The 19971-nt window shown below is 35.7% G+C and overlaps 1 long non-coding RNA gene across 1 annotated transcript; it reads left to right on the top strand.

Moving 5' to 3' along the window:
- The first annotated feature begins 17716 nt into the window (after nucleotides 1–17716).
- LOC136807609 (uncharacterized) lies at nucleotides 17717–18161 on the top strand. The gene is made up of 2 exons (XR_010846696.1): nucleotides 17717–17794; nucleotides 18010–18161. It is a non-coding gene; the product is annotated as an uncharacterized lncRNA (long non-coding RNA).
- The last annotated feature ends 1810 nt before the right edge of the window (nucleotides 18162–19971 follow it).

The raw sequence follows: 19971 nt of genomic DNA, 5'->3' as shown, positions 1-19971 counted from the left end.
TGCGCGGCCGCGTGTCTTAAACGCGCGGCCAGATGTTTTTCGATTTCAGGCCTTTAAAATTTACGCAAAGTTCCGGTCAGCACATGGTCAGGAGTAATCATAGCAATACACCAGAGAGTACAGGATAATACACCAAGAGCAGAGTACCAGATGGATAATTACACCAAGGTTAGTAATTTCAATCTTATTGAAATATATACGATTTTAAGAACTTGAATTTGCTGTATGAGTGAAAGAGGGCTTCTGTTATCATACTTCCTGCTGAGGCTCTCAGGGGGAGGGTAGAAGTAGACCTCAACATTCTGATTGGAGGCTCTTTTTTCTAAGATCAGGGGGGACACATACTCAGGGGGACTTCTCTTTTATAAGTCCCTATTAGGTCATGACTGATCAGTGACTAGCAGCCTAACAGATATAGAGTTTTCTGAACACAAATACGCTGAAACTCTAAACCAGACCCCCGCGCTCGATAGGATCGAGCATCGGAACGGCTCGATGACGGATTGATATGTGATCGATGGATTACTCAACGATCCGGATAGGAGATCGATAGAGGATCGATACTCAAGATTTTTTTAAGCTTATGATTAGTAATCGATTATTTATCGATCTATCATCGATCTTTTATCGATCTCTATTTACGATCGATAACAAATCGATTAACGATCGATGACGAATCGATATACTCGATTGAAATACTAGCTCGATAATGGATCAACGAAGGACCGATACTCAAGACTTTTTAATGGCTGAATCTTCCATCGATCTCCTATCCGGATCATTAAGTAATCCATCGATCACATATCGATCTGTCATCGAGCCGTTCCGATGATCGAGGGGGTCTGGTCTAAAGATGAAAACTGATATCTGAGGAAAATAGTCACATCTCTTAGGATGCTCTAAATGTCTCCTACTGTACAAGACAAAAAACAATTTTATCGTTATATTTTCTTGCGAAAACTATTTAGCTAGGAATTGTTATTATTTTGAATCATTCTGTTTGTGTCATGAAATTCAAAGTTTTTACAAAAAATACATAATTTGTTTAGCATTGCATTTCGATGTCTAGATCTCGAGATATTTTGGTTTAAATATTGAAAATTATCGATATCTTTTGCTGAGTCAGCAGTTTTTCAGCATAATTATCCATCTTAAAAATGAATTATCTCGAGATTTATACATTGAAAGTTGACAAACCATACCATTTTTGGATACTACTAATTCAGGGCTATCCAGCTGTGGTAGTGACTTTTTCTGAAAATGCTCATAGGAAAATGCTGACGTCATCGGAAAACGCCAAAAACGTCGATTTTTCGCCTTAAAAATGCCATTTCTCGGCACCGGTGGTCGAAACTTAACAAATAACCCCATTTTCTTTATCTACTTTTCACGCTGAATCCGTTGGTGGTCTCAGAATATTTGATTTTCAGACTTCGAAAAAACCGTTAGTAAAGGGGGGACCCTTGATAAGTTCTATCGATTAACTAAAAATCGATTCACTCGAAAACTGCAGGAGATTCGAAGGGCAAATTTTTTTTGTTAATTCTACACCCTATTAGGAGCATAATATCAAAAATTTGCCCTGATCTAAGGGGTGCCCTGCGAAAACCATTTTTAAGGCCTTTTTTGAATTTCGGACGCTGTAATGTTTGTGCTTATAAAATGGACAAAATCATTTTAACTTTGTGTTAATGAACTTTGATCTTATAAAAAGATCATATTTCTTAGAGAAGACATATTTTCTTATAATTAGCATAAAGCAATTATCTTTTTACGCATTTTTAATTGTTTCAATTTTGATCAGAGAGTTTTCACGTTTTCTGATTTTCACATTTCTGACAGAACATCTTTGTAGAAGGATGTATGTTGAGGGAAGTCAGAGAAAAAGTCACTATTTTTGATTTACAAATTTGGAATTTAAGTCAATGAATTTCAAGTTATAATTCATCAATTTTCACTGAATTATTGGCATGGCATTTCACAGCACATCTCTACTTATTACATTTTTCATCTACTTTTACTTCTCGGAAAATTCCAACCTAATCGTTTCAGCCACCCCATGCGAGGTTTGAACTGAACCGGTTATCAATAACGACTTTAAAATCAAAACAATAGCACAATTAAAACCTAACGGACTTGAAAACACATAATAATAGAAGTACTCAAAAGGTTAGTAACTAAAACGCCAAGAACAATACAATAACATACCCACATACAAAAAAGAAACAATACTACAACCAAATTGACCATCATGGGACGCAAATAAAACAAGAACAATAGGTCTATTCTCACGGAAAACCACAAAATCAAAAATTGAACCACGAGATCCTTCTCCAATCAAAAGCAAAGCTTCATCTATGGAAAACACATTTATCGAAGGTGAGAATGAATAATTACTTATATCTTATGAATCTTAAAAATCCAAACTCTAAACCAATATAACTTTTGAAAAGGAAAAAACTAAAACTTAAACTCCACGGAACCAGCGGAAGAAACTAAAATAACAATGAAAAAAGAAGTGTACTTTCTACTAGACAAAGTTGCCACACCTTTGACACGTTTCTGCCACAACGTTGTAGAAAGCATACTAGATGGGAAGGAACTGGGATTGGACCGCCACTATCCAACCCTGTGGCTCTCACACACATTTTACAGTTCAAAGAAGAAGATGGAAAGAGTGGGAAAAGAATGAGAATTTAAAAAACAGTCGGACTAGAACCCGGTTCGAAGCCCCGTACACCCGTGACCACTTACCGCAAAAGCTGGCGAACGACTGAATATTGAGAAAGTTGAAATCTTGCAATATATATATATCTAAAATAGAGGAGACATCCTCTAACAACAACAAACAATTCTTTAGGAAAATCTATGATAAATATATACCTTAAAATACCCAAAAAACAAACACCTTATTATAAGAAAGTCTGAAAACTCTATCCCTAGAAATAATTTTTTCTATCAGTTGTTTCCATAATAATAAAACATTAAAAACAGATATCTGAATATATTCTTAACATCTTTTCTAACTTTGTCCCAAACAAAATTATAACAATTAGGGATAAAGATGCGTTATGGATGACTCCTGAGATAAAGCAGATGCTTCTGGACAAGGCTAAAATATATCGTCGTTGAAGAAAGTGGCAAAATAAATCCCTTAGATCGCCGGGCACTCGATGATATGGTTGTCGAGTGCAGATTAGCCATTAATACTGCCAAGGACAACTATTTTTCTCGTCTTGGCAATTCTTTAAATGATCCAAACATCGGAGGTAAGAAATACTGGTCTACCCTTAAGCAGTTCCTGAGCATACGAAAAACCCCTAAAATTCCACCCATTCGCGACGAAAGAAACGTCCTTGTGAGCGATGTTTCTGAGAAAGCCGATATTTATAACTCTTTTTTTGCAAAGCAATGTTCTTTGATCGAAACTGGCAGCGTGCTGCCACCTGAACAATTTTTCACTGACTCCAGGCTAAATAACCTTGAATTTGACGAAGAAAAAATCGCGTCAATTATTAATTCTATATAATAATTATATAATAACGATATTCGTTCTATTTTCAGAACTTCATCAGGTATGATACTGCACAAGCGTTAACACATTTTTAAATGCTACAAAATCAGTGATGCGTAAATCAAAAGCGAGAAATAAAAAATTCTAATGAACAAAGGAAAAAATTCTATAGGGAATAAAACAAAGAAAATGTTAAAAAGATTTAATAAAAATAGGTCCGTAGCGATAATATTTACAACGTTAAAACAGTACAATAAAATTGATGAAAAAAATCCCGTGGAGAATAATCGTCGAAAACAATAAAACTAAACATTAAACGAAAAAGGTTTCGAATTAGCACAGTAAACGCAGTGGAAATTAAAACGGAAAATTAAATGCTTGTGTCCCCTTCTGGCTTATTCAGAGCAAAACAAAAAGAAATTACGGAACAAAACATGGGAACACCTGATACTAGTAGAGCACACAACTGTGCTGTAGGCTTGCCCGTAGGTCATACCAAGCAGTCCAAAGAAGGGCGTTCTCCCAAAGACGACTGGTCGTAACCAAATGACCGCAGTATAAGCTCAATACTAGCATCAGTTATCCCCAGAAAACTAAGGTGTTCAAAAAATGGCCTAATCCGGAACAACAACTTCACGATCGTTCAACCCGTGAGGAAGGAACGTATTAAGTTTATATTGCCAAAAACGTTCTCTCTTCCTGACATCTTCAAGGTTATTTCCCTGGTCAATAAGAGTGTATTCAAAATCTGCAAAACCGGAATGACCAGGTAGGTCAAAATGTTCGTGAAGTTCTTGTTGTGGCACAGTTTTGTCCTTGTGATATTTGTTACACGATTTATAATTACTGAACCTAGTTCTAAAAGGATTCGTGCAACTACCGACATACTGAATACCGCAGGTTTTGCATCTAAGAAGGTATACACCATTGGATGAGCTACAGTTCATAGATAAGCCACGAATGTTGTATATCATTCCATTCCTAGAAGAAAACTCTGATCTATTCTTAACTGAAGGACAAACACCACAGCGTTTTCCAAGACATGGTTCACTCTGGCCTTTGTTATCATCCCTCAAGGTAGGGACTTTCGCGCGAACCAACATATGTATTCTTAACTGAAGGACAAACACCACAGCGTTTTCCAAGACATGGTTCACTCTGGCCTTTGTTATCACCCCCAAGGTAGGGACTTTCACGCTAACCAACATATTTAATAATTATATGTATGCGTTCAATTATGTAAATTTTATGATCTATAATTGCTAGATGTGATTTTGAAATTTTGATTTATTAACACTTACAGATCTGCCGCATGATGTTAAAGTAGGCTTTGTGCACAATGTCGAAAATTTAACACAAACAAACACACCGGAAAAGAAAAATTACTTCACGTGTACACTGCAAATCAAATGATCAGTACCGTTTGCTTCAGTCCTAAAAAGCGCAAACTATTCAATGAATTACAAGAATCATGTGTGCCCATGAAAATTACCAAAACATCCAATTCTAGGGACTCGTTAATAATCAATCAATGGTCACAGGTTTCTCTGCTAAAAAATCTACCATTTGAACATAATGGTGCAAGCTCTTCAAAAAGTTTTGTCTCCATCGCTAACATGGCAAGACTTGCCCCTTTCGAATTTGTCCGCGTAAAAGCAGAAGTCGTATCAGTTGAGGACCCAGTAGAAATGAAAGGCAGAGATGGCAACCCATTGGCCAAGCAGGTCGCTGTCATAAGAGATTCAACTGATTCTAGTACTGTTGTGCTCTATGGTGAATAGGTGAGTAGTAATGTTGTGTAATGGTGAGTAGATTGTTTGATGGCTGGAAAGAGCTACAAAATGGAAAATCTCAGACTGAGCCAATCGACTGGTGATAATTGCGAAGCGAATGTACATGAGCGAAGCAGTTTTGCTATCGTGTGTGCGTACCTTTAACTATCTATCCTTTCGACTCTCTATAAGGCAGGGAGAGGGGGAAAACGTTTCGAATCTCCGAGTTGCGCGACACCAAATATTTAGGGGATAAAATACAAAGGATAACCACCGAAATGGTAGCTCAAATTACCTCCGTCATATCAAATTTGACGTATACGTCAGAATGATACGAAGAACGAGTCCACCCTCCGTGACCCGTGACGTCAATATTTAGGAGATAACAAATGTGAAGAATATCCCGGGAAATGATAAAACAAATTACCTCCGTTATAGTAAATTGTTATATTTGAATTTATTGCAAAACGAAAGTGATGCCATTATGCTCCCTGTCCTTTTTGACGCCACGGCGATAGAGATATCTTGACACTGATTCGTTCTACAGATTCGTTGTCATGGTTTCAGTTTATCATCAAAATGGTTATTCTTTTTTTTTCTGTCCGAATTTGGCTGAATCGCAATTCTGAGAAACTGCTTGGCTGTTATTTTGAATTTTTATTGAGTCATTACTTTCTGTTATCATCATTACAATTTACTATAATTTGTCCTGTTTTTCTTGGCTTCGATCCTTGGCATCGTTCTTTTTTGGTCATTGGTTTGGTTTCGACTTTCATTTCAATCAAATCGACAGCAAAGAAAGAAGGCACTGGCCTGTTATTGTTCATTGTTTGGTTGGTTGTTGGTCTTCAGATCAGGGAAGTCAATTTTAAAATTTATTGTGCTACAAATTACTTCTCAATTATGACGTCATAAATAATGACGTCATAATCACGTTTTCTAAAAAAAACTCAAATTCTGCTGAGAAAGAATTTAAGTTACACCGATACGGTATTCTACATCCAAACACGCTTCCAAAAATGTATAGTTTGTTATGGTTTAGGAACTGGAACTGGGGCGGAAAAATTAATGCAATTCTGGGACATGCATTAAGTTACCCGAGATAAAGTTTTCTGTATCAAAAATGTTAATTTCAACTGTAAAATTAATGATGAGACTGTTCCATATTTATTAATTTATAAAAAATCAAAATCACAAAAAATTTCACCATCTATACCAAGCCCTGTACGCAATATAAAATTTGACAAAAACATTTCTGAAGTCTCTATTAGCTCAAACTCAAAAACAACCAAAAATATGGATGCTACCTCTTCACTAAAAAAATGGATAGAGTTGATATGCTTTTGCAAGACGAGTGTGACATTTACAAAGCTAATTTTTTGTCCCCTCAAAAAAATGAAACCACAAAGGCAATCAGGAAACGAAGAAAAATTATGCGAAGTGAAATCAAGGAAAAAAAGTCATGTATTGTATAATCTTCTACTAATTATAGACAGGAGAGCTCTGCTAAAGCAATATGTACATCTCCACTGAAAAAAAACTTGCTTGATAAACCAGATTTAAAAATTAACGTCCCCAAATAAACCAGAGGGTAAAACACTTTTTAAAAATAACTTGCTTGATAAACCAGATATAAAAATTACGTTCCCAAATAAACCAGAGGGTAAAACACTATTTAAAAATATTGATTTTCAACGCATTGTTATCCCTTCTGCATTTTTTAAAAAATCCTCAAAAGAAACATCATATAAGAACAAATCGAAAACTGGCAAACTTTTAAACAAGAAAAAGATAAATCCAGACAGGTTATTAAAAAGTCTTACTCAAAATAATTCAAAATTATCACACACACTTCTATGAACATCAATACTAATCGACAACCTTCTGACAACAATAACATTCCATTGAACAATCAGAATGATCATGAGATGAATGAAGAACCACGTGTGAACGAAACAAATATTCAATTGAGTGACCATCATCATGGGCACCTTAACATCCATGAAAATAGATTTGTAAAAGAAGCTGTTTCAAACTTCATCAAAGGGGAAGATAAGCATTCTATAGATAGATGTATCACATGCCAAGAAGTCAGGCCAGTATTCTTTTCCCATGTCCCTAAGAAGAAGGCGGATAAGTGGCAAGTAGAAGATCAAAGATGCACTAGGTGTAAAGATGAATTTAATTAGAAACAAAATCGAAAAAAAAATCATGCGCTACTTTTTTCAGGGATTCATTCACCTCCCACTGATTGCTTCTGTGACAATGAGGGAAATCTGTTGCATAATAATCAACACTTTGCCAACACACCCTCTTTTCTCCAAGGCCTTACTTTTGTCGAAACATTGTTAATTCGCAAAATATCCATTGCAATCTATGTTCATTGTTTAATGTACGGAATGTTGGCCTCAAAGGGCCATGCAGTTGCCATACCTTCAAATTTAAAAATATTCACCAAATTGCCTCAATTACCATCTGAAATTGGCATCATCTTGATAAGAAGTGGTAGCAATAATTCAAAAGCTTACATGGCCTCCCGACACAGGGTACAAAAAGCTCTTAACGGTTTGGTTTTTGGTATCCCTGCTTTTGGACTGGATAATCCACAACCTGGATATTCTCAATATAAAGGAAAAAATCACATTTCTGGGAAAATTTTAAAAGGAAAATATTTTTTTGCATGAGCCCAATCCATATTATCATGATGTAATTATTGAGCAGGATCGCCTCTTAAACATTCCTGAAGATGGTGGAATTATACCAGGGCTTCCAATAGTTTCTGCTAATAAGTTCAATAATGAAAATAAAAATGAAGATATTGAAAAGCTTGCAGTAGATGAAGAATTAACAACAGCATCAGGGTTTGCAACTCAATTAACAAATTCTGATGCTGATGAAAATGTCAAGAATGCATTGCGTGCATTTCTGGGTGACAATGCTAATGTTGAAGAAATTCTTGAAGCAGGTCAAGTAGCAGACATAGGAAGGCTGCACCTAAAAAAAGAGAGAAACCTATTCCAGAATTATCAACCGATGGTTTTTTCACAATGTGTTATCCTCATATTTTTGTAAATGGGACATGTGTTTATACTATTAAAGCTGCAAGAACTTTGAAATATGAAGACTGGGTACAGCACATATGCTATTGCAATGATAACAGAGTGCCTGCTCACAGATTTCTCAAATTTCACCTAATGAATATCAGTATGCGTAAAAAAGCTTTGGATCAAGGTTCCTTCTGTGTCAACCAACAGATCAATAGAAACACATCACCAGGGATGAGTTACTTGAACCGTTACAAAATCAAGATAAAGCAATACCGCGTAAATTTTTATCATTCAGTGCTAACTTAATTGATACAGCTCCGTATTGGCGTGAACGAAAGCATGAATTGGATTCCTTTTGTTTTTTCATGTTGAAAGAACACCAAGTTTATCCTACCTATTTTGATACTTCCAGCTGTGCAGAGCATCACTGGATTCCACTGCATAACATTTTGATAAAGTACCTGTCTCAAATTACTGGAGATCTTGAAGCTGATCTCCAAGTAAAATTCAAAAGTGACTCAAAGTTTCGACATCACAATTACATAAATACAGTATTAAAAGAGCTTTTTCAGTATGAAGAATTTTGGAGTCGATATAATTCGCCAAATCAAGAGGGCAGATTCATTCACACTCCTTATTTTTTTCTAAACAACACTATGATAAAGTCAAAGCTATATTATCTCAAGATAAAAATGACCCAACTGTAAATATTGCCAAAACATGCCTTCAAACAAATGAGATGAATGACACTGGGATTTTTTCTCCTGGGTTTGTATCCTTACACCCTGCAGGAGGTGAAGTGCAACACAATGATGATCAAATACCACAATGGGTTCCTAACAAACAAAATTGGCCTTTGCCAGAAGGAAGTTTAACTGATGTAGATGCCAATGTGTTGAAAAAATGTGTCTTATGTCAAGGAGATGATGAAGAATTAAAAGCATTCCATACTGACTTAGTCAATAAGGTTATGCTTCACACGTGTAGCTCGTACTGCCTTAGACGTAAGACTGTAACCACTGAGGAAAAAGATCAAGATGGTAAACCAATTGAGAGAGTCATTCGATACTGCAGACATCATTTTGGCGAATATGATGAAAAATCTAAAAGATCAACTGGTAAAGAGATCAATCCTTTTGAGCCAAGAATTACAGAGGGTAAAATATCCAGATTTGAAGGTAGAAACGATCACCCGAGGATAGTTCAACATATACTTCTAAGACCTTTGACATGGCTAGCCCAATGTGATACCCAGGCTATAGTCACTGATGATTTATTGGCATTGATTAAGTATATAACTGGGTATTGTTGTAAAGGTAACAAATCTACACAAGACCTTATGGATATATACAAGGAAATACTGAATAAATCTGATCCAACAATTTCTCTGAAGTCTGTCGCTCAAAAACTGCTTTTGAAAATAGTTGGTTTTGTTGATACTCCATCTTCAGCTGCTGATTAAATCAATACTAAAGGTAAGCTATACAGCTGCAGCAGGAGATTTAAAAGAATTGGTTTAAGCGGTTTCAGGCTTTTTGATCCTAATGGTAAAGATGGCAAAAGTTACCAAAGATACCATTATTGACAAATTTCTTTCAGATAAAAGAAGGGAAGAAAATCCCTATATTACTTTGTACGACTGGGCAAAAAAGTGTGATTGTGCAAAGAAGTCACCCTGTAACAAAGATCATGTTCCTGTATTTACTGGATGTCAGCGATATGGCCAGCAGGTGAAGATTTTTCTAAAGAGCTGTTAATGAAATTCTCTCCTGGTACTTGGAGAAAAGTTGATGATTTGAAAAATGGATTTGATACATACACAGAATCATTTGCTCAATTTCTGGACTCTGACTATTGCCCTGAATCTGTAAGAATGATGCTGCAGTTTGCCAAGGCTGAATATGACAAAAAGTTGCTAGACGCCAAAAGAGACAAAACAATCAGCCGAATCAACCAATAGAAGAAATAAATTTCTCTCAATCAACACTTGAAGGAAGTCAAGATAGTCAATCTTCACAAGGCTCTGTCGTTGATACAATGGGAAACCAACTTTTTAGAGATATTGCGAGAGAAAATAGACTATCAATTGAAGAAGCTTCTGTCGATGAGGAAGTGCTATACAATGATGGAATTGATTATGACTGGCACGCAAATGGCTTGATGTGGTTGGGTGTACAATCCTTTCCTGACACACTTATAGAAGAAACAAAGAATTGGCTATCCGATGTATCAAAGCAAGCAAATGAAGCATTTGAGAGGGAAGGTAGACTTTGTACATTGCCAGATGTTGACCCAAAATTAGTAAATCTAATCTAAATGCTAATTGTCAACTACAATATTCACCTTCTTTTGGATTATGCGAGAGGAAATTTTGCTGTAGGATATGAACATTGCAAACGACTAATTGTTCAAGGCTGTGCAGGTACAGGTAAGTCACAAGTAGTAAAAATTATCACCCGTCTTGTGCGTCGCATTTTCAAATGTAATAGATCCGTTTTAAATGTTGCTCCTACTAGTGCAGCAGGTATTCTTTTACCTGATGGCGGAACTATTCATGAGTGAATATTCATATGTTAATATTCCTAGAAAAACTAAAGGAATAACTTTTGACAGTTGTCCCATGAATTTTGATCAAATCAAACATTTAAAAAGCCTGGTACTCGACAATGATGGCAAAAAACTCTCTCTCATGTGTCTAAATGCTGATGAAAGAGGAATGGTTGGACAATATGTTTTGGGTTGGTTTCATCAACGGTTTTCCCAACTTTCAATAAACCTATTAGACAGGGAAAGTGATCAAAGTATACCGTTTGGTTGCATTCCAACTTTTAATTTTTTTGGTGACATTTTCCAATTGAGAGCCATTGGGGAACGTAATCTGTATGATATTGTGTTGGATTCGACAGACCCTATCGATTCTGCTGGTGGTTTTGCCTACAAAGATTTCCAGGATGTATTCATTTTAGAAGTTTGGCGAATACGATGAAAATCTAAAAGATCAACTGGTAAGAGATCAATCCTTTGAGCCAAGAATTACAGAGGGTAAAATATCCAGATTTGAAGGTAGAAACGATCACCCCAGGATGGTTCAACATATACTCTAAGACCCTTTAACATGCTAGCCCAATGTGATACCCAGGCTATAGTCACTGATGATTTATTGGCATTGATTAAGTATATAACTGGGTATTGTTGTAAAGGTAACAAATCTACACAAGACCTTATGGATATATACAAGGAAATACTGAATAAATCTGATCCAACAGTTTCTCTGAAGTCTGTCGCTCAAAAACTGCTTTTGAAAACAGTTGGTTTTGTTGATACTCCATCTTCAGCTGCTGATTACATCAATACTAAAGGTAAGCTATACAGCTGCAGCAGGAGATTTAAAAGAATTGGTTTAAGCGGTTTCAGGCTTTTGATCCTAATGGTAAAGATGGCAAAGTTACCAAAGATACCATTATTGACAAATTTTCTTTCAGATAAAGAAGGGAAGAAAATCCCTATATTACTTTGTACGACTGGGCAAAAAAGTGTGATTGTGCAAAGAAGTCACCCTGTAACAAAGATCATGTTCCTGTATTTACTGGATGTCAGCGCTTTTGGATATGGCCAGTAGGTGAAGATTTTTCTAAAGAACTATTAATGAAATCTCTCCTGGTACTTGGAGGAAAGTTGATGATTTGAAAAATGGATTTGATACATACACAGAATCATTTGCTCAATTCTGGACTCTGACTATTGCCCTGAATCTGTGAGAATGATGCTGCAGTTTGCCAAGGCTGAATATGACAAGAAAGTTTGTTAGACGCCAAAAGAGACAAAACAATCAGCCGAATCAACCAATAGAAGAAATAAATTTCTCTCAATCAACACTTGAAGGAAGTCAAGATAGTCAATCTTCACAAGACTCTGTCGTTGATACAATGGGAAACCAACTTCTTAGAGATATTGCGAGAGAAAATAGACTATCAATTGAAGAAGCTTCTGTCGATGAGGAAGTGCTATACAATGGTGGAATTGATTATGACTGGCACGCAAATGGCTTGATGTGGTTGGGTGTACAATCCTTTCCTGACACACTTATAGAAGAAACAAAGAATTGGCTATCCGATGTATCAAAGCAAGCAAGAAGCATTTGAGAGGGAAGGTAGACTTTGTACATTGCCAGATGTTGACCCAAAATTAGTAAATCCAATCCAAATGCTAATTGTCAACTACAATATTCAACTTCTTTTGGATTATGCGAGAGGAAATTTTGCTGTAGGATATGAACATTGCAAACGACTAATTGTTCAAGGCTGTGCGGGTACAGGTAAGTCACAAGTAGTAAAAATTATCACCCGTCTTGTGCGTCGCATTTCAAATGTAATAGATCTGTTTTAAACGTTGCTCCTACTAGTGCAGCAGGTATTCTTTTACCTGATGGCGGAACTATTCACTCATGTGTTAATATTCCTAGAAAAACTAAAGGAATAACTTTTGACAGTTGTCCCATGAATTCTGATCAAATCAAACATTTAAAAAGCCTGGCACTGGACAATGATGGCAAAAAACTCTCTCTCATGTGTCTCTGCTGATGAGAGAGGAATGGTTGGACAATATATTTTGGGTTGGTTTCATCAACGGTTTCCCCAACTTTCAATAAACCTATTAGACAGGGAAAGTGATCAAAGTATACCGTTTGGTTGCATTCCAACTTTTAATTTTTTTGGTGACATTTTCCAATTGAGAGCCATTGGGGAACGTAATCTGTATGATATTGTGTTGGATTCGACAGACCCTATTGATTCTGCTGGTGGTTTTGCCTACAAAGATTTCCAGGATGTATTCATTTTAGAAGAAATCATGCGGCAACAGCCCAATCAAGCAGCCTTGTTAAAACGCTTAGACAACCTGCGAACTGGCAATGTAACCAGAAAGACTGGAGGAGATAAATCAACGTTGTTATGATAATTTAACCACTGATGAACAAAGAAATTTTAACGACGAAACTTCGAATGTTATCTGTTTAACAGAAACATGGAAAGAAGCTAGCAGTTTATAACCGCCGTGTTTTGAATTCAACAATGACCAATGGAGAAAGGACTATTTGTGCTGAATTCAAGAGTACTGGCTATGGTAAGCATCACAACAGCGCCAGAGAATCCATGTCCCAAATACCCAACAGAACAACCATTGCCGTTGGATGTAGAGTTATTTTAACAAGAAATCAAGGTTGTAGACCAGACTTGGGTTGAATAATGGTGCCATTGGTAAAGTTGTTAGTATAATTTATAAAACTAATATTAAACCTCCTCAGATGCCAGAGATTGTCGTTGTTGACTTTCCTAGATACAAGGGCCTGTCTGGGACGAAAACCACCCAACGTGGGTTCCAATAACTGCAAATATTGTTACTTGTGAGGACGTGTCAAAATGCTGCAGAAGAACTGGATTCCCTTTGATAACAGGTTATGCAATCACCATTGCTAAGTCTCAAGGTATGACAATCGGACCGAAGCAACAAATTACCAATGTTATAATTAAATTGTCTCCTCAGACTACCATGGAACAATTGAATTGTGGGACGTCTTATACTGCATTCTCACGGGTACACAAGATGAAGATTGGTGTTTAGCTGAATCTATTCCATTTGAGCGTTTAGAATATATTAATCGTCACCCACAATTGAAGCTCAGAAAGAAAGAAGAAGAAAGACTGCAAACTCTCTCAAAAAAGACAATTTCAGAAAACACATGCTCAATTCAAGAATACTTGAATTTACTACGCGAAGTTGACTTATTTTGCGATGATGGCATATCTGACGCTGACTGTACAGATCCGGATTGTGAAAGGTGTTTATTACACAAGCATTGAGCAAATATAACCGATTCAATGTATTAATTTTCAAGTAGATTGAGTTGCCTATTTTGCCTGTTTGTCCTTTTTCTTATCATTCAACTTGTTTTCAAGACTCTTGATAGGCAACTACTTTATATTATTATTGTTGTTATAAAGTTTTTAAAATTGAAAAATTGCCGTGTAAAATACCCTTTTACTTTGAATTCTGTTAACATTACTATTTAAAACATGTAATTGATTTCGTTTCACTGGCAATATTTTAAATCAAGGCTGATTTTCTTTCCTGCGCATGGTTAGAGACAGGTATTTGATGGATGATGATAGTTGTTTCCATCAAAGGTGGATGTTGATAGTTGTTTCCACCCTCTGGTGACATGTTGATAGTTGTTTGTCACACACAGAGTATGACACTGTGAATGTTGATAGTTGTTTTCACAGTGACCCTTGTAACATGCTGACAGTTGTTTGTTGCAGTAAGGTGTAAACCATGTTTCTAATGTAGCCTGACGCAGTGAAACAGCCTTGTACCTTAAAAGTACCTTCTGGTCTCTACTACTACTTCTATCCTTTCAAGATAATTTTAGATATATTAAATTTCTCAACAACATTTTAAATGTATATTTATATGATTAGCCACGAGATTTGCGTTCTTCTTTAAGGACATGTTTTTTTTTACTGTACCAAAATGCCGATTTTCAACTAACCCAGTTCAAATTGGCACTAACAGAGACAGCTGAACCCTTTCTTATCGTTATTCAAAAATAAGAAAATAGATTAGTAGCCCTGATGATATTTTTTGTCCAATCTTAATAGCTTTTATGGAACTTAACGAAATAACTAAAATAAAGCGATTTTCACGATTTTCGAAAACCTGATTTTGGTACAGTCAAAAAAAACATGTCCTTAAGCTTTTTTATATTAATCTCTCTAAAACTTTAGCGAACAAATAGTTTAGGAGACCAGATGTTACAATTTAAGGTGGGGTACAAAATCCTATGGCTTATCCTCACGTGGTGTACCCTGTTACGCATTTCCAATTTTCCAAATTGGAATGCAAACTAAAAGCCAAGGCTATCCAAAGAAAGATAATTATTGTTAGTAAAGTATTTGAGATCGAAATGCATGCTATTATCTCTCTTTAGATAGGATAAACCAAGAAAGAATTCGATACAGGGGCCCCCAGCGGTTCACATAAACATTCATATTTGTGCATGAATACATGAATTTCCCCTCTTTTCCTCTGAATTGTGTGCAGTTTTCTCCCGATTTGCCATGTTTCCCTGATCTTTCCAGAAAAACTTTCCAATTTCTGAAAAATCAGGTTATTGCGTGAAACTCAATAAAAATTTATATGATTGAATTGCATGTAATAGTTTTAGGGGGGTCTCTCACACGTGTGTCCATAAAAATTGATATTGAAATACGTATCAAATTAAAAATTGTTTATAGAATGGATGTGACTATTGATATGCCAAACTTTAAATACATTTATTATAGACGCACTGTATTATCCAGATTGAATTTTTTTGTTTTTTAAGATAATAAATCAATAATATCAGAATGAGTAATGAATTATCAGACCCACCAATGAGTGACGACTCGCTGAGTGCAGAGATTGAGGCAGAGAAAGATGAAGAGATAGAAAGGCAAAGACAACAGATAGAACAATTGGAGAAACAACTAGAAAAGTCAAAAAAAAAAGAGAAAAAAGACAAAAAGAACGCAATAACATATACACGATACAAAAAAATGAGAGAGGAGAAGGGAGGGCCAACATCGATAAGATCATACCGATTTTTTAAGGCGAACGGATTTAAGGACAAAGCTGGATTTTTGAAGAAATGGCGAGACCCACGACCAAAGAACTTTATGCAATTCAACAAACCATATCCAGTAACTGCTGAAAAAGTTTTCAACATCTCAGTTACTGGTGAGGGGTCGTGTGGTGTGCGTTTTTGAGAATTTTTATTTAGGTAGTGTTATGTGTTTTTGATAGTGTTTATTTAGGTAGTAGTGTTATGAATTTCAAATCGACTGATCTTTTATTCAATTTTTCAAGATTGAAAGTTACAATTCCTTATTGCGGAACGTGCGTTAGAATTTCTCTACTAAATTGCGTTTTATTTCATATGTACTGCTTTAAAACATTATCTTTACCACTATTATTCCAAAGACCCCTGTTTCACAAACCGGTTGGGAAACCCACCCCACTGAAAAATCTAGCCAAAATGTTGTTCACAATGGGAAAAATACCATACAGTTTCAGCTCCACTGGGAAAGTTTTATTATTTCACCCCCAATCTAAGAAAATGCATCTCACTAGAATGTTTAACTTGGAGAAATAGTGGGAAAAACCTTCCACTTCCACTTCCACTTCCACTGGGGTTGTGAGACAGGGGTGTTTTAAAATCACTATCTTAAGTCTTCTCTTTGAACTTTTCTTCTTGTTGGTTAAACAGTTTAGTATCCTTTCAGGGGGAGTTTAACAATACTTTTTACAAATTGCATATTTTATTGTCTCCTGTGCAAGGTTTACACAGGTAAAGAAGTAGTTTTAGTATTCTTATTGTTATTATTATATAGTCTGCTGTGCAAGGTTTACACAGTTATAGAAATAGCTTTATTATATAGTCTGCTGTGCAAGGTTTACACAGTTATAGAAATAGCTTTATTATATAGTCTGCTGTGCAAGGTTTACACAGTTATAGAAATAGCTTTATTATATAGTCTGCTGTGCAAGGTTTACACAGTTATAGAAATAGCTTTATTATATAGTCTCCTGTGCAAGGTTTACACAGGTATGTATAATATTATATACCTATACATATAGGCAAAAAAAAGATCCACAATAATTTTGCATAAAACTGAAAGAAACCTATTTCATTGCGGAACGTGCGTTTAAGTACTTAAGAGCACTCATGTTTTTGAACTTTTTGTACAATTCAATACTTTTGAAGCGTATATGGATTACAGAGTTTACTTTATGAAGGTAGTGATAGTTCATCGTATATTTTTGGATCTCTTATGATTAATAATTTAATGATAACTTGGATCACTTTTCCATGATTTTTCGTTTAGTGTGATGTAACAATCAAAATGGTGATGAGAAATGACAGTATTGAAAATCGGTCACTTTTACACGCTACGAAAATTGGGTTGTATTATTAAATATCTTGAAATGTTTAATACTTTCTTTTAATACAAACAATTAAAAGCCTAAAACATGTTTCTTTTATTAGGGTGTGTAATGCAATTATAAAAATGAAATTCCATAAAAAAACTTTCCTTATGTTGAGATAATATCAATATCCAACCGCCTACGCTTCACAACCGTGAAGAAAAACCTCACTGGTTTGATCCTACTACCTGAAGGTGACTTTCGCGGGAATTAATTTTCGGCAAAAAGAGGGTGTCTACCGCGAAAATTAGTCCCGCAAAATACGCCAAATTAGAACCCTCGCACCGCAAAAATTAGTTCCCTTAAGGTATTAAAGACTTACCCAATTTACATTTCAGTTGACGCTATCGAGTATTGGATGCTTCATCTGTTGGAAAATCGTATTGGATTCGTAATTCAAACCCGTTAGTAATTAGACACGGCAAAGAAGAGAAACAGCGGTAAGAAACTATTAAATCCGTTATTTTGGGAATATTAGCACTGGCTTACAAAATTTTGCCCCCACCCCTACAAAAATCCATCTGAAATATTATAATCATTGCTCATTATAATATGAGGAAATACCAAATGAATCGTTGTCACTTTTTTGTCAGTCGTTTATTTTCAAGAACTCATTATATTTAGGTTGTTGTTTTTTTCTATTTTTTTATTTCAGAAACTTTCTTCCCATCGTTACGAAAGACTACCGAGACCTAGAAGTTTTTTTTTTACGAAGAAATCATCAATATATGCTATATTAATATTTTTGTATTGGCGTTATCGATTATTATATTATGTAAATATACCACTACTCCACATTGCTTAAAACCTATTCAATCATTCATTCAGTCCTTGTTACCAAACTGCTCCAACGATTAATTTAACAAATGAGATTAATGAGAATTGAAATTAGCTGTTACGATTAACGACTTTCCCAAAAGAATGTTCTGGCTGCACTTTATTGGAAAATTTCCAAGAAATACACTAAAATTTCTTTCCTTAAGTAAAAAGATGTCAAAAATATATTTGCCTTTCCGTATCGAAAGGACTAGATGTCAAATATTTAATAAGAGAGACACTTCTCGAGTCGAACAGATGCCATTTCTGCATTACTGTATTTATACACTCAATCAATTGTTCTTAGAAAAAAGCAAAGAATGCACGCCTGTTTCAGTGACCCGGTAGCTTTTATAATTTCACCGTGGATAACATTTTTCTTTGTAAATCCATTATAAATTCCCGGGGAGCAGAGGGCACTAGGTTTGCGGGATAATGTGCCGCCCGCGGTTTTTGGCGGGCCCTTTTATGGTGGGAGCGAAACGGACACTTATTAGGGACTTACATCGTGGAAAACCCACATTTTAGTGTTTTCATGATTTCCCTATTAACACAATTATACCTAAAATTTAGGCTTTTCCGGGTCACAATATGGAATTTTAGCTGTTTTTACCGTGTTTTTTTTTAGTTTTTTTCTGCATGCCGTTCCTTATGAAATTTGTCGTTGTTTTTGTCAACTTTTCCCCAACTTTTAGTAATGCAGGATTTTTTAGATAGACACCCTCCACGACCCTATGAATATTTTGCTTGCAACTTGCGAATCGAGTGACCTGCCTCGATCGCTTCGCAACTTTTATATATATACGGCTTGTTTTATAGCACACATGGTGGAGTTGAAAAAGCTGCAACCAATGCGGGATTGGAAAAGCCATTCGATATTCGTCTCGCCAGGAGAGATTCTAGTGCATCATGTATGTTTGCGATCAACACTAGTGACCAACTCAAACTAGAACTGCCATCAATTATAAATATGATGGATTTTCTTCAAGGTAAAATATAATCTAATAAACTTTACAAACCCTGGAGAAAGTTTTTCAACCTCGGCCAACCAAAATCTTTGATCGAAGTTTTTAGAAATTTGGTACCCTAATGATGGCACTACTCAATGTTGGCATTACTTAATTTTAATGGAAGTTGCAATCAGACCCACATCGAGGGAGGGGTACTCAGGCAAAAATGGGTGTATGTGCGGAATGCTGGTTCTCAAAATATTTGGTATCTCAATCAGCATTTCGGAAGGAATCTTTGAACCAAGTTTTATTTTTTGTCTGGGTATCCCTTTAAAAACTTCGATTACGGATATAACTTGTATTATATTTCAATGTTTCCATTGCACATTATATTCTGGAGAGTTTGGAAACTATTCTAGTCGCGAGTTAGGGAGTTGCTAGTTTCGAGTTGGGGAGTTGCTAGTTTCGAGTTGGGGAGTTAAAAAATTACCGGCTACCGAAAAAGAATAACATACATCAAAAGTACGATTAAATGTAATACGAGAGTAATATACAACACATATAATGCGTATAATCAGGGTGTCTACGGGACCTTGAAAACCTTGAAAACCTTGAAAACCTTGAAAATGAACCACCCAACCTTGAAAACTATCAATTTTCTGGGAAAAACCTTGAAAACCTTGAAAAATATTTAAAATAAATGTTTCTAATGCTCCGCGCCACTGGATACACCAAATGTCATAGATACACTAATTATTTATAACGACCCCCACTTTTATGGATTTCCTTCCTGGAGTACCCACCACTATGCACAAAAGAATATCTGGAATTATTTCAAAGGTATTAATGAA

This window comes from Clytia hemisphaerica, unplaced genomic scaffold (assembly GCF_902728285.1).
Source record: "Clytia hemisphaerica strain Z4C2 unplaced genomic scaffold, Clytia hemisphaerica genome assembly, whole genome shotgun sequence".
Taxonomy (NCBI): Eukaryota; Metazoa; Cnidaria; class Hydrozoa; order Leptothecata; family Clytiidae; genus Clytia; species Clytia hemisphaerica.
Note: the sequence above shows the minus strand (reverse complement) of the source record. Positions and strands in the feature narration are given on the sequence as shown.